The sequence below is a fragment of the Eriocheir sinensis genome, chromosome 36 (assembly GCF_024679095.1).
Source record: "Eriocheir sinensis breed Jianghai 21 chromosome 36, ASM2467909v1, whole genome shotgun sequence".
Taxonomy (NCBI): Eukaryota; Metazoa; Arthropoda; class Malacostraca; order Decapoda; family Varunidae; genus Eriocheir; species Eriocheir sinensis.
In genome coordinates this window covers 6004113-6015023 of record NC_066544.1, presented here as the reverse complement: position 1 = coordinate 6015023, position 10911 = coordinate 6004113, and the positions used below count along the sequence as shown (strand labels likewise).

General features: G+C 44.0%; 1 protein-coding gene across 5 annotated transcripts in view; it reads left to right on the top strand.

Moving 5' to 3' along the window:
- Nucleotides 1–10911, top strand: part of LOC127007650 (uncharacterized) — a 294914-nt gene that overhangs the window by 206699 nt on the left and 77304 nt on the right. For all 5 annotated transcript variants that reach the window (XM_050878846.1, XM_050878850.1, XM_050878849.1 and 2 more), the window contains exon 4: nucleotides 5409–5441. The gene's annotated coding sequence lies outside the window, so the exon portion shown is untranslated. The remainder of the gene's footprint in view (nucleotides 1–5408; nucleotides 5442–10911) is intronic.

Here is a 10911-nt window from a genome sequence, read left to right as displayed (position 1 = left end):
AGAGGAAGAGGAAGAAAAAGAAAAAGAAAAAGAAAAAGAAAAAGAAAAAGAGAAAGAGGAGGAGAAGTTGATGTATATGAGTAGCCATGTGTGTGTATGTGTGTGTGTGAGAGAGAGAGAGAGAGAGAGAGAGAGAGAGAGAGAGAGAGAGAGAGAGAGAGAGAGAGAGAGAGAGAGAGAGAGAGAGAGAGAGAGAGAGAGAGAGAGAGAGAGAGAGAGAGAGAGAGAGAGAGAGAGTGTGTGTGTGTCTAGAGAGGCGAAGGAAAAGGAATAGGGAGGAGGTGATGGTGGGATTGGGGATTGTGGAGGAGGAGAAAGAGGAGGAGGGGGTCGCGTCAAGGGTGTAGCCTCCAAGGTGTATCGTGATTTCTTGTAAAGGCTATGCGTGGGAGGAGGAGGAAGAAGAGGAGGGAGAGGGCTAAAAAGAGGAGGAGGAGGAGGAGGAGAATATGGTGACAACAAGGGTACGAAGAACACAACATTTGGGGACAACAGTGTGCGTGGGAGGCGTGGGCGTGGCTGTTTGTACGTATGTTTTTGATTTTTGATTTTTTACGTTCAAGCTTGTGGCACCGGTAAGCTTTCTTGTTTGGGCCTTGTGATCGGCCCCAGCCTGTTGTGGCGCAGGCAAGTGTTTATAGTGGCGCCATCTAGCTTGGCTCTTGTTGCCCCTCGGAGCTCATCGTTGACCCTCTCTTTTAGAAAGAATACTCTAGAGTCCGGGTTGATGGGTGGTCTTCTGCACAGCATGTGGGTAGTGTTAGGCCACTCTGCGGCGACTGAAAAATCTCAGCTTGTGGCACCGGGTGGGGTGCTAACCCATGTCGTCCTGGACATGGCACCGTCACGCAATCCACTGTGTGTATTAAGTGGTATGTGTATATATTTATTATTATGCGATATGTGTGTATGTGTGTGTTATGTGTATATATGTGTATATATGTATGCATAGTAGGTGGGAGATGTGACGTGGCTGAATAATGTGGTACGTGGAAGACAGGTGTGTTTTGAGTGATGTATTTCGTAGGTGTGGAGAGGTGTGGCTGCAAGCGTGGGTGTATCAAGCAGGTGGTAATGGAGGTGTGGGTGTGGCAAGCAGGTGGGAATGCAGGTGTATGGGTGTGTCAGACGTGAATGCAGGTGTGGGTGTCGCAAGCAGACTGATATGGACCGATGCAGGTGTGTGGGCGTGTCAGGCGGTTTGGTAAGAGTAAAGGTGTGAGCATAAACTAAACGTGGGAGACAGAAGCGAGACGAGGGCGTGAGATCAAAGCTGCGAGGTAGGGGGCGTGATGAGGGGGTGAGGAGGGGGGAGGAAGGGGTAAGGGGGGAGGGGGAGGATCAGATGTCATGCCAGGAGTGTCGCGCGCTGTGAGTGTAAAGGAAAATATGTGCAAGATAAAGAATAATGAGAGGAGCCGAGGAAGGTGAGGCGTGTAAGGAGAAGATAGGTGGAGGAGATGGAGGAGAAGGGTGAAGCAGGAGGACGTGGCGGAGGGGCGGTGAAGGAGAAGGGGGTTGGAGGAAGAGGAGGAGGAGGAGGAGGAGGAGGAGGAGAAGTGATGTAAGAAGACACGAAGAAGGAAAAAAAGACAGAAGGAAAGAAAACTAAAAAGGATAATAGAATAAAGAAGGAGAAGAATAAAAGACAATAAAAAAGAAGGAAAAGGAAGAGAAAAGAAAGAGGGAAAGAAGAAATATTGAGGAACAAAAAGTCAAAGAACAAAAGGTAAAAAAAGAATAAGAATAAGAAAAGAAGAAAACGAAGTAACAGAAAAAAGCAGAAAAATTAGAAGAAAGAAAAATAGTAAAAGGTAAGTGGAGATGAAGGAGGAGGAGGAAAATGTATACACTAAATAGTTGTGGTGTAGGGGGAGGGCGGAGGAAAGGAGGAACAGACGAGGAGGGGAAACATGTTGCAGAAGCTGTGATGAGGGGGGAAGAGGAAGAAAGGGGAGGAGGAGAATGAATATACATAGGAAGACATAGGAGGAGGAGGAGAAGGCAGGTTGTCCGGTCATACAATTAGTGAAGCAAACACCTGACCAGCCCCAGGTGTGTAGGTGTAATGGGGTGGGGAGGCGAGTAAGTGGTGTGGGAAGGAGGGGAAGGAAGGAAGGGGAAGAGGAGCTATGGGAAGGGTGGAGAAAGGGTGGTAAGAGGAAGGAAATGGTAGGGGAGAGGGAAGGTCATATTGTAGTGTGTGTGTGTGTGTGTGTGTGTGTGTGTGTGTGTGTGTGTGTGTGTGTGTGTGTGTGTGTGTGTGTGTGACTCTTAAGGATGACAAAGTGTTTATAAATGTAGACAAGAAAGGTAGTTTGCATAGATATCGGGAGAAATTCTTGGTAATCGGAAAATTCCTAGACAGGGAAGATGTTTGGCGTGTGTGTGTGTGTGTGTGTGTGTGTGTGTGTGTGTGTGAATGTTATTATAATCTAAAGCAATGGTTAAGTGTTCGAGAGAGAGAGAGAGAGAGAGAGAGAGAGAGAGAGAGAGAGAGAGAGAGAGAGAGAGAGAGAGAGAGAGAGAGAGAGAGAGAGAGAGAGAGAGAGAGAGAGAGAGAGAGAGAGAGAGAGAGAGAGAGAGAGAGAGAGAGAGAGAGAGATGGGGTTGCGGCGACAGTCAGACTCGGAAAAGATGACAATGCTAACACACACACACACACACACACACACACACACACACACACATACACACACACACAGTTTTAAGGCTAGGATGACATTTCTTACCTTGACATTTCTAGTGCTACCTACCTCTTCCTCCTCCTCTTCCTCCTCATCTTCCTCGTTCTTCTCCTCCTCCTCCTCCTCCTCCTCAGTCTCTTCCTCCTCGTCCTTGTCCTTTTCTTCCTCCAGCCTCGTCATACTCGTCTTCCCTTTGCTCTTTCTCTTTCCTCTTCTTCTTGTAGTCTGTTATTGTTGTTTTCTTTGTTGTTGTTGTTGTTGTTGTTGTTGTTGTTGTTGTTGTTATTTTCATTGTTGTTGTTGTTGTTGTTGTTGTTGTTGTTGTTTTCTTCTTTCGTTCGTTTTCTTCTTCTTCTTCTTCTTCCGTTCTGCATCTTCTTTTTCCTCATTTCCTACTTACCTACCTACCTATCTACCTACCTACCTAACTGCCTACCTACCTACCAACCTATACCAGAAGCGAGAGAAGTGTGGTAGATTATAAGCATTTGGAGACTCAGGAAGGGAGGAAATGAGAGGTCGGGTGACGGGGTGGGGGGAGTGAAAGTGCCTGGGGGGGGGGAGGGGGGTCGAACAGGTGCCATTGGTTTAGGGTGTGACGTGTGCCAAGGCGGTGGTACTTAATTTGTCAGCCAGGTACTTGCGTTGTCAATAGTTTTTCAGGTGTGTAGGAAAAATAGGAGCGTCCCCGTCACTGTTACTCTTCCTTACTTTAGTGGGTTTGTAAAGGAGGGGGGGAGAAGAGGAAGGAGGTGTGTGTGTGGGGTGTGGGCTGGGTTGAGGGTATAGGGGTGTTAGTGTGTGTATGTGTTAGTGTGTTAGTGTGTGTGTGTGTGTGTGTGTGTGTGTGTGTGTGTTTGAGTAGTTTTCTTACAGGAGTCTTTCTACTCTTCTTTTTTTATTTTTGGTAATTTCTCATTCCTTTCTTTTTGTTATCATTTTCCTTTTTCGTCTTTTCCTTTTTTCCTTTCTCTTTTCCATCCTTCCTTTGTTTGTTTGTTTGTTTGTTTCTTCTCAATCATTATCATCATCTACCTCCTCTCTCTCTCACACACACACACACACACACACACACACACACACACACACACACACACACACACACACACGCGCGCGCGCGCGCACATACACACACCTGTTGCTGTTCTCATTGGGCCTTGAGAAGTGCTTTGACTGCTAATACTTGGTGGGAGAGAGAGAGAGAGAGAGAGAGAGAGAGAGAGAGAGAGAGAGAGAGAGAGAGAGAGAGAGAGAGAGAGAGAGAGAGAGAGAGAGAGAGAGAGAGAGAGAGAGAGAGAGGTTAATAGGGACACCATATAACATGTACCGTTGATAAGGTGATGAGGGGGGGGGGGAGGGGGGATAGATGGGTGTTATATATGTGGATGATGATCAGGAGGAAAAAGAAGAGGAGGAGGAGGAGGAAACATGGATACATGGACTAGCAGGCAGCAGAAAGCCTGTTGGCTCATTGCAAGGCTGCCTGCTTGCAGTGATTTAATCAATCCGTTTGCCATAGGAGTGGCTTGCAGGGAAGGATTAAAGCACTTGTGTACCTACTCTTGGGAACGTTCAGTTCACTCCCGATGCAGCAAAGTGTCGATCAATGCGTCTCTTGAAGGAGTTGATGCTCTATGCGCTAACCACTTCTGCAGGAAGGCTGTTCCAGTGGCGAACAACTATATTCCTAGAAATAACTCGGTGTCGGTATTGCATCGGTTTGCTTGAATTGTTTTTTCATTGTTTCTTGTCCTCGGGTTAGTTTGTAGCGTGAGAGTTTGGAGTGATCAACATTGCTGAGCTTGTTCAGGTACTTAAAGACTTGTATCATGTCTCCCCGCAGTCGTCTCTTTTCCAACGTGAAGAGGTTGAGTCGCTCGAGTCGCTCTTCATAGGGCCTCGTCCTCAGTGACGGTGTCATCTTCGTGGCGCGGCGCTGTACTCTCTCAAGTAATTCAATGTCTTTTCTGTAATTTTGAGACCAGAATTGCACGGCGTATTCCAGGTGGGGCCTTACCAGCGACCTATAGAAGGATAACATAACTCCCGGCGTCCTGTATTCGAAGCTCCTCGCTATGAACCCGAGCATAGTATTGGCTTTCTTACAGACAGACTTGCAGTGTTTTGTTTGTTTCAAGTCACTGCTGATGGTGACCCCCATGTCTCTTTCCTCTTGCACTGGAGGAGAAGGAGGAGGAGGAGCAGGAGGAGGAGGAGGAGGAGGAGGAGGAGGAGGAGGAGGAGGAGGAGGAGGAGGAGGAGGAGGAGGAGGAAGAAGACGAGAAAAAAAGGAGGAGGAGGAGTAAGACGAGAAAAAATGATGATGAGGAGGAGGAGAAGAAAGAGGAGGAGGAGGAGGAGGAGGAGGGTAGTGAAGGGAGAGTTAATGTCAAGAATGGATAAGGAGAGACAGTAATTTATTGGCAGACATGTTCTTGTGTGTGTCTTTATTTGTTTTCTTTCTTTCTTTCTTTCTTTTCTTTTCTAGCTTTCACTCCTTTCTTATGTATTTCTCATGTCTTTCTATCTATATATTTCTCATTTCTTTATTTTATTTTCTTAATTTATTCTCTGTCTTTTCTTTGTTATTGTTTACTTCTTTACTTCTTTTGTTCATCTGTATATATGTATTAATGATATTGTCAGTTTATCATAATTTATGCGAGCAAATACTAATAAATCTTTTAACATATCTTAATATCCTTTTTTGTTCTCTTGTAGGGCGTGAGGGAAGGCGCCCCGGACATCTACTTGGTGAGTGTTGTAGTTATTATTATTATTATTATTATTATTATTATTATTATTATTATTATTATTATTATTATTATTATTATTATTATTATTATTAGGCCGGAAAGTATAATTACCTGGCTGTTCACCTGCTGATTATCATTAATGGGACGCGTGAGTAATGTGTGTTTTGTGATTAGTGTTAATGGCGATAAGTTAAGAATGATCGACTGGGAAACATAAATATCTACTACTATTACTACTACTACTACTGCTACGTCATAATTCCACTTAATAATGATGGTAATAATTACATACGGGTAACACCTTCAATTACTCATCGCGTACCTGCCCTTCCCTCCCCATACCTCACCTGCCTCCCCATTAATTACCTGATTAACGCCATTACCCATAAAACATGTTACCTGCCGTTACCTGGCGAGTGAGGGGCGGCAGGTGTGACCGAATAAGGGAGTGACGAATACGGAGTGAGGGAAGGAAGGAAGGAAGGGGATGGAAGTGAAGGGAACTGAAGGGAAGGAAAAGGAAGGGGAAAAAGGGGAATGGAGCAAAGGAAGGGAAGGGAGCTAAGAAGAAGGAAAGGAGGGGGAAGGAGGGGAAGGAAGGGGAATGAGAGGGAGGGGGTTGGGGAGTGGAGTTAAAGGAAGGAGAGGGATGGGAATGAAGTGGAAGGAAGGGAAGAGGGGGCAGAAAGGGAGGGGAAGGGAAAGAAGGGGAAGGGAAGGGAAGGAGGGGGAACAAGAGGAAGAGGGAAGGGAAGAAACGGGAAGGAAGGGAGGGGAAAGGAAGATAAAGAGGGGAAGGAGGGAAGAGGTAAGCAAGGGTAGGTGAAATGGGAGGAAGAGGAAGAGGAAGAAGAAATAAGGAGGAGGTAAAATGAAGAAGGAGGTAAAATGAAAAGAAGATGAGGAATGAGAGAGGAATATAATGTAAGAGGTAAGGAAAAGGGAGAGGAAGAAGAGTAAAGTAATAAAGATCTTAAGATGGAAAGGAAGAGGAAGTATAACGGGGAAAGACAGCGTAAGGGAAGAAGGATAGGATAGGAGATACAACGAAACGAAGAGAAGGAAGAAAGAATGCAAGAGAAGGCTTGCATATATAAATTAAGATACAAGGGATGAAGAATAATAATGAAGTACCAGCTGTGATACAAGGAAAGGCTTTAAGGAAGAGGCGAAAATAAGAAGTGAAATGAAGCGGAGGGAGGGGAGAAAGAGAAGGCTTGTAAATAATTCAGGGGAGAAAGACGAGAAAGATTGAACTCGCTAATGAAGGGGAAGGAAATATATGAAAAGGCACTGAACAGGATGTGTGTACAGAAAGGCAGAAGTGAAGATAAGCGATGCACAGACGGGAGATGAAAGGAAGAGGAATGTAGTAAATGGAAAGGAAAATACATGGAAAGGGAAATAAATGAAAAATGAATGGAAAATAAGGATACATAAATGGAAAATAAATGGAAAAGAATGGAGAATATATGAAAAACAAGTGGAAAGGAAAATAAAAGGAAACGAAAATAGATGTAAAGACAAAGACATGCAGTGAACTGACGGGAAGTGAAATGAATGGAAGTGTAAAATAAATGATGAAGAAATAAAAAAAGTGAAGGAAGAGAGGAAAGAGAAGATCAAGTGAATAAACGTTGAACTGGTCATAAATAACAGGAGAAAAAAAAAAAAACAGATGCAAGAGCTAACATTTCAATTAGAATTATAACGGAGACGAATGAACCGGATCTGGCGCCGAGAAAATAAAATATAAATACAAAAGCGACGAGGATGTGACAAGAATAGAAGTTGAAATAAGACAATATATAAATGATAAGTCTAGGATATAAAGGATTGGGAGTGATGAGAATGAGGGATGAAGATGTGGGTGATAGGAAGAAGAGAAATGAGATGGGAAGGGAAAATGAGGATAGGAAGAACAGCTGGAAGGGAATGAGAAGAAGAAGGAAAGGAAGTGATGGGAGTGAGGATGAAGATGTGGGTGAAAGGAAGAAGAGAAATGAGATTGGAAGTTGAAAAGGAGGATAGGAACAGCTGGAGGGGAATGAGAAGAAGGAAAGAAATTGATAGGAGTAAGGGATGAAGATAGGTGATAGGAAATAGAGAAATGAGATAGGGAGTGAAAATGAGGATAGGAAGAGCTGGTGGGGAAAGAGGAGAAGAAGGAAAGGAGGTAATGGGAGTGAGGGATGAAGATGTGGGGTGATAGGAAGAAGATAAATGAGACGGGAAGTGAAAATGAGGATAGGAAGAACAGCTGGAAGGGAAAGAGAAGAAGGAAAGGAGGTAATGGGAGTGAGGGATGAAGATGTGGGTGATAGGAAGTAGATAAATGAGACGGGAAGTGAAAATGAGGATAGGAAGAACAGCTGAAAGGGAATGAGGAGAAAGAAAGGAAGTGATGGGAGTGAGGGATGAAGATGGGGTGACAGGAAGTAGATAAATGAGACGGGAAGTGAAAATGAGGATAGGAAGAGCTGGAGGGGAATGAAGAGGAAAAGGAAAATATGAGTGCTGGGAATATGAGACAAAGGAGAAATATCGGAAATGAGAATGACGATATAAGGAACAGGGAGAAGAGATGAAGGTGAATGATACGAAATATGGAATGAAATCTACAGGTAAAAGACAGATATAATGACGGCAAAACGAATCCTTGAGTGAGAATAAAAAAATGTAAATGGTTAATGTTTACAAAATGTTTATGCTCCCTCTTTTTATCTATCTGTTTATCTATATCTATGTATTTACCATTGGACAGTCTCTTAACGTCTGGTCAACTATCCTTCCCCTCCCTCCCTCCCTTCCTCCCTCCTCCTTTCCCTCCCTTTGACATTTTCTTCATGGCATTCTCCTTCACTACCCCTCCTTACCCTCCTCTTCCCATCCCTCTTTCTTTTCTCTTCTTCCCTTTCCGCCTCCACTTACTCCTCTTCCTCTCTTATCCCAGTCTTCTCTCCATTTCTTTCCTCCTCCTCTTCTTTCCTTAACCACATAGTCTTCTTACTTTATCTCCCCTCTTTCTCCTTCCCTTTCTTTTTTCCCTTCCTCCCCTTTTTGTCGGTCCCTCCAACCTTACTTTTCTTCCCCTCATCGTTTAATTTTTCATCATTCCGTCCATCCTTCCTTCCTTCCTCTCCCCTCTTCTCCTCTTCATACTCCCCTATCCCAAACTTGTCTCTATTCTTTTCCTCCTCCTCTACCCTATCCTCGTATCTTTCATCATTTGCTTGCGTTTTTTCTCCTCCCCATCCTTTTCTCCTCCCTCCTCTTGTCTGTCCCTCCACTCTTGCTCCTCTTTCTCCCATCTAAATTTATATCCCTTTCTTCCTTTCCTACTCCTTTGCCCTACTACTCTTCCTCCCTTCTCTCGACTCCTCCTCCCTACCCTTCCCCCCGCCACACCTGAGGAACACCTGGTGGGAGGGGCCGGGCAGGTGGGTTGCATGATTCTCTTATTTCACTTGTACATTGTTTGTTTTGAGGTCGAAGGTGACGCCACGGTGTTTAGAGTGTTTGTCTTGTGGTGGTGTTGTGTTTGTTCAGTGTTCGTTCTGGTGTGTGTGTTTGTGTGTGTGTGTGTTTTCATCCCCTTTGTGTTGCGTTTATATTCTAGTTGTTCTTTTGTCTTGCCTTTCACGTTATTGTTTTGTTTGTTTTGTGTTGTGTTGTTGTGTTGCTATTGTTTTCATTTCCGTGTCGCGTCACCTTTTATGTCTGAGTGTTCGTTTCCTTGTTTGTCTGTGTCTGTCTGTGTGTGTTTGTCTCTGTCTGTCGCTCGGTCGGTCTCTTTCTTTCTCTTTCTGTTTAAATTTTTGCAATCCCATTGTAATGTAAAGAAAAAGAGAAGGAGGCAAAAAAGGAGGAGGAAGAGGAAGAAACAGAGGAAAGGAAAGAAGGTGTATGATGGTGGAGGCGGAGGATGGAGACAAAACGGTAAATAAGGAGGGAGAAAGGCAGGAAAGAAGAGGAGGGGAGAGGAAGAGACGGATTAAGGGAGGAGGAAACCAAGGAGGAAGAACGTAAGTGAGTTAGGGAATGAAAGGAATGTCTGAGCAAAGTTACCTAAAAATACACGTTTATTGGGCGTGGGAGGAGAGGAGGAGGAAGATGAAGAGGAAGAGGGACAGAAACAGATGGTAGATAGATAGATAGATATGCAGATAAAAATGGAAGCAAGGAGATAGATAAGTACGTAGAGAAGGGGGTAGAACGGTAGGTAGATATGTAGGTAGATAAGTTAGTCAGTAGGTATATAGGCATGGAGAAAAAGAAAGATAGAAAAATACACTTACTTTAAATACAAAACATTACGTCTAGAAATAAGAAAAAAAGTAAACTATTGCATAAGAAAAATAAATAAAAGGAGAAAGAAAACAAAAAATATAAGAAGAACAATAAGGAAAAGTCGGGAAACATAAACAAGAATATAAAAGAAAACAAATAAGTAAACACAGAAGGAATGTAAACTATTGTATAAGAAAATAAATAAAAGGAGAAAGAAAATAAGAAATAGAAGAACCAGAAGGAAAAGTCAGGAAACATAGACAAGAATATCAAATAAAACATATAAATAAACACAGAAGGAACAATAAATAAGAGGAACACAGCGATAAAGAAAGCTAATCCCGCGCTCACCTGTCCCGCTCACCTGCCACACCTCTTCATTGGCTCCTCGTTAGCATCTATTTACCTGCACGCGTCCCTAATGAGCGCCAGGTAAAAAGAGAGAGAGAGAGAGAGAGAGAGAGAGAGAGAGAGAGAGAGAGAGAGAGAGAGAGAGAGAGAGAGAGAGAGAGAGAGAGAGAGAGAGAGAGAGAGAGAGAGAGAGAGAGAGAGAGAGAGAGAGACAACAACACAGATGGAGATAGACGGAAGGGAGGCAAACACACAAACAGACAGACAGAAACAAAAGAAGGAGGAAAACACATACACAGACACACAAACAGAGATACAGACGCATAGAAACACACACACACAAAAAAAACAGAAAAAAACAAAGAAAAGAAAGAAAAACAAATACAAAAACAAACCTCACAACATTTAACGGCTGGTTGGTTTGTGGGTAGGATGCTTTTTACCTACAACCTTGTCTGTCTAATTGAGGCTGACGAGACAGGTAACCTCCCCCCACGTCGCCGGCCGGGGAGATAAGCGATAGGAGCAAGACGGATGGCCAGGACACGGGCGGAGATGCAAATAAGGCGATTAGCTGATGGAGTGACAGCAAGGAGGCCGGGGAGAGAATTAGGGAGCGGAGAGGAAGTGAATGAGGAAGTGGACGAGGATGTGGAGTGTGGATGAGGTGGTGTGGGTGGTGGAAGAGAATGAGGGCGAGGAGGGGGCGAGGAAAAGTGGGAAGAAAAAAATAGGAGAAGAAGAAAGAGAAGAATAGAGGAAGGATAAACTGTGGGTGAGGTGGGTTAGGTGATCGTGGAGGAAAAAGAGGTGGAAGAAGAAGAAGA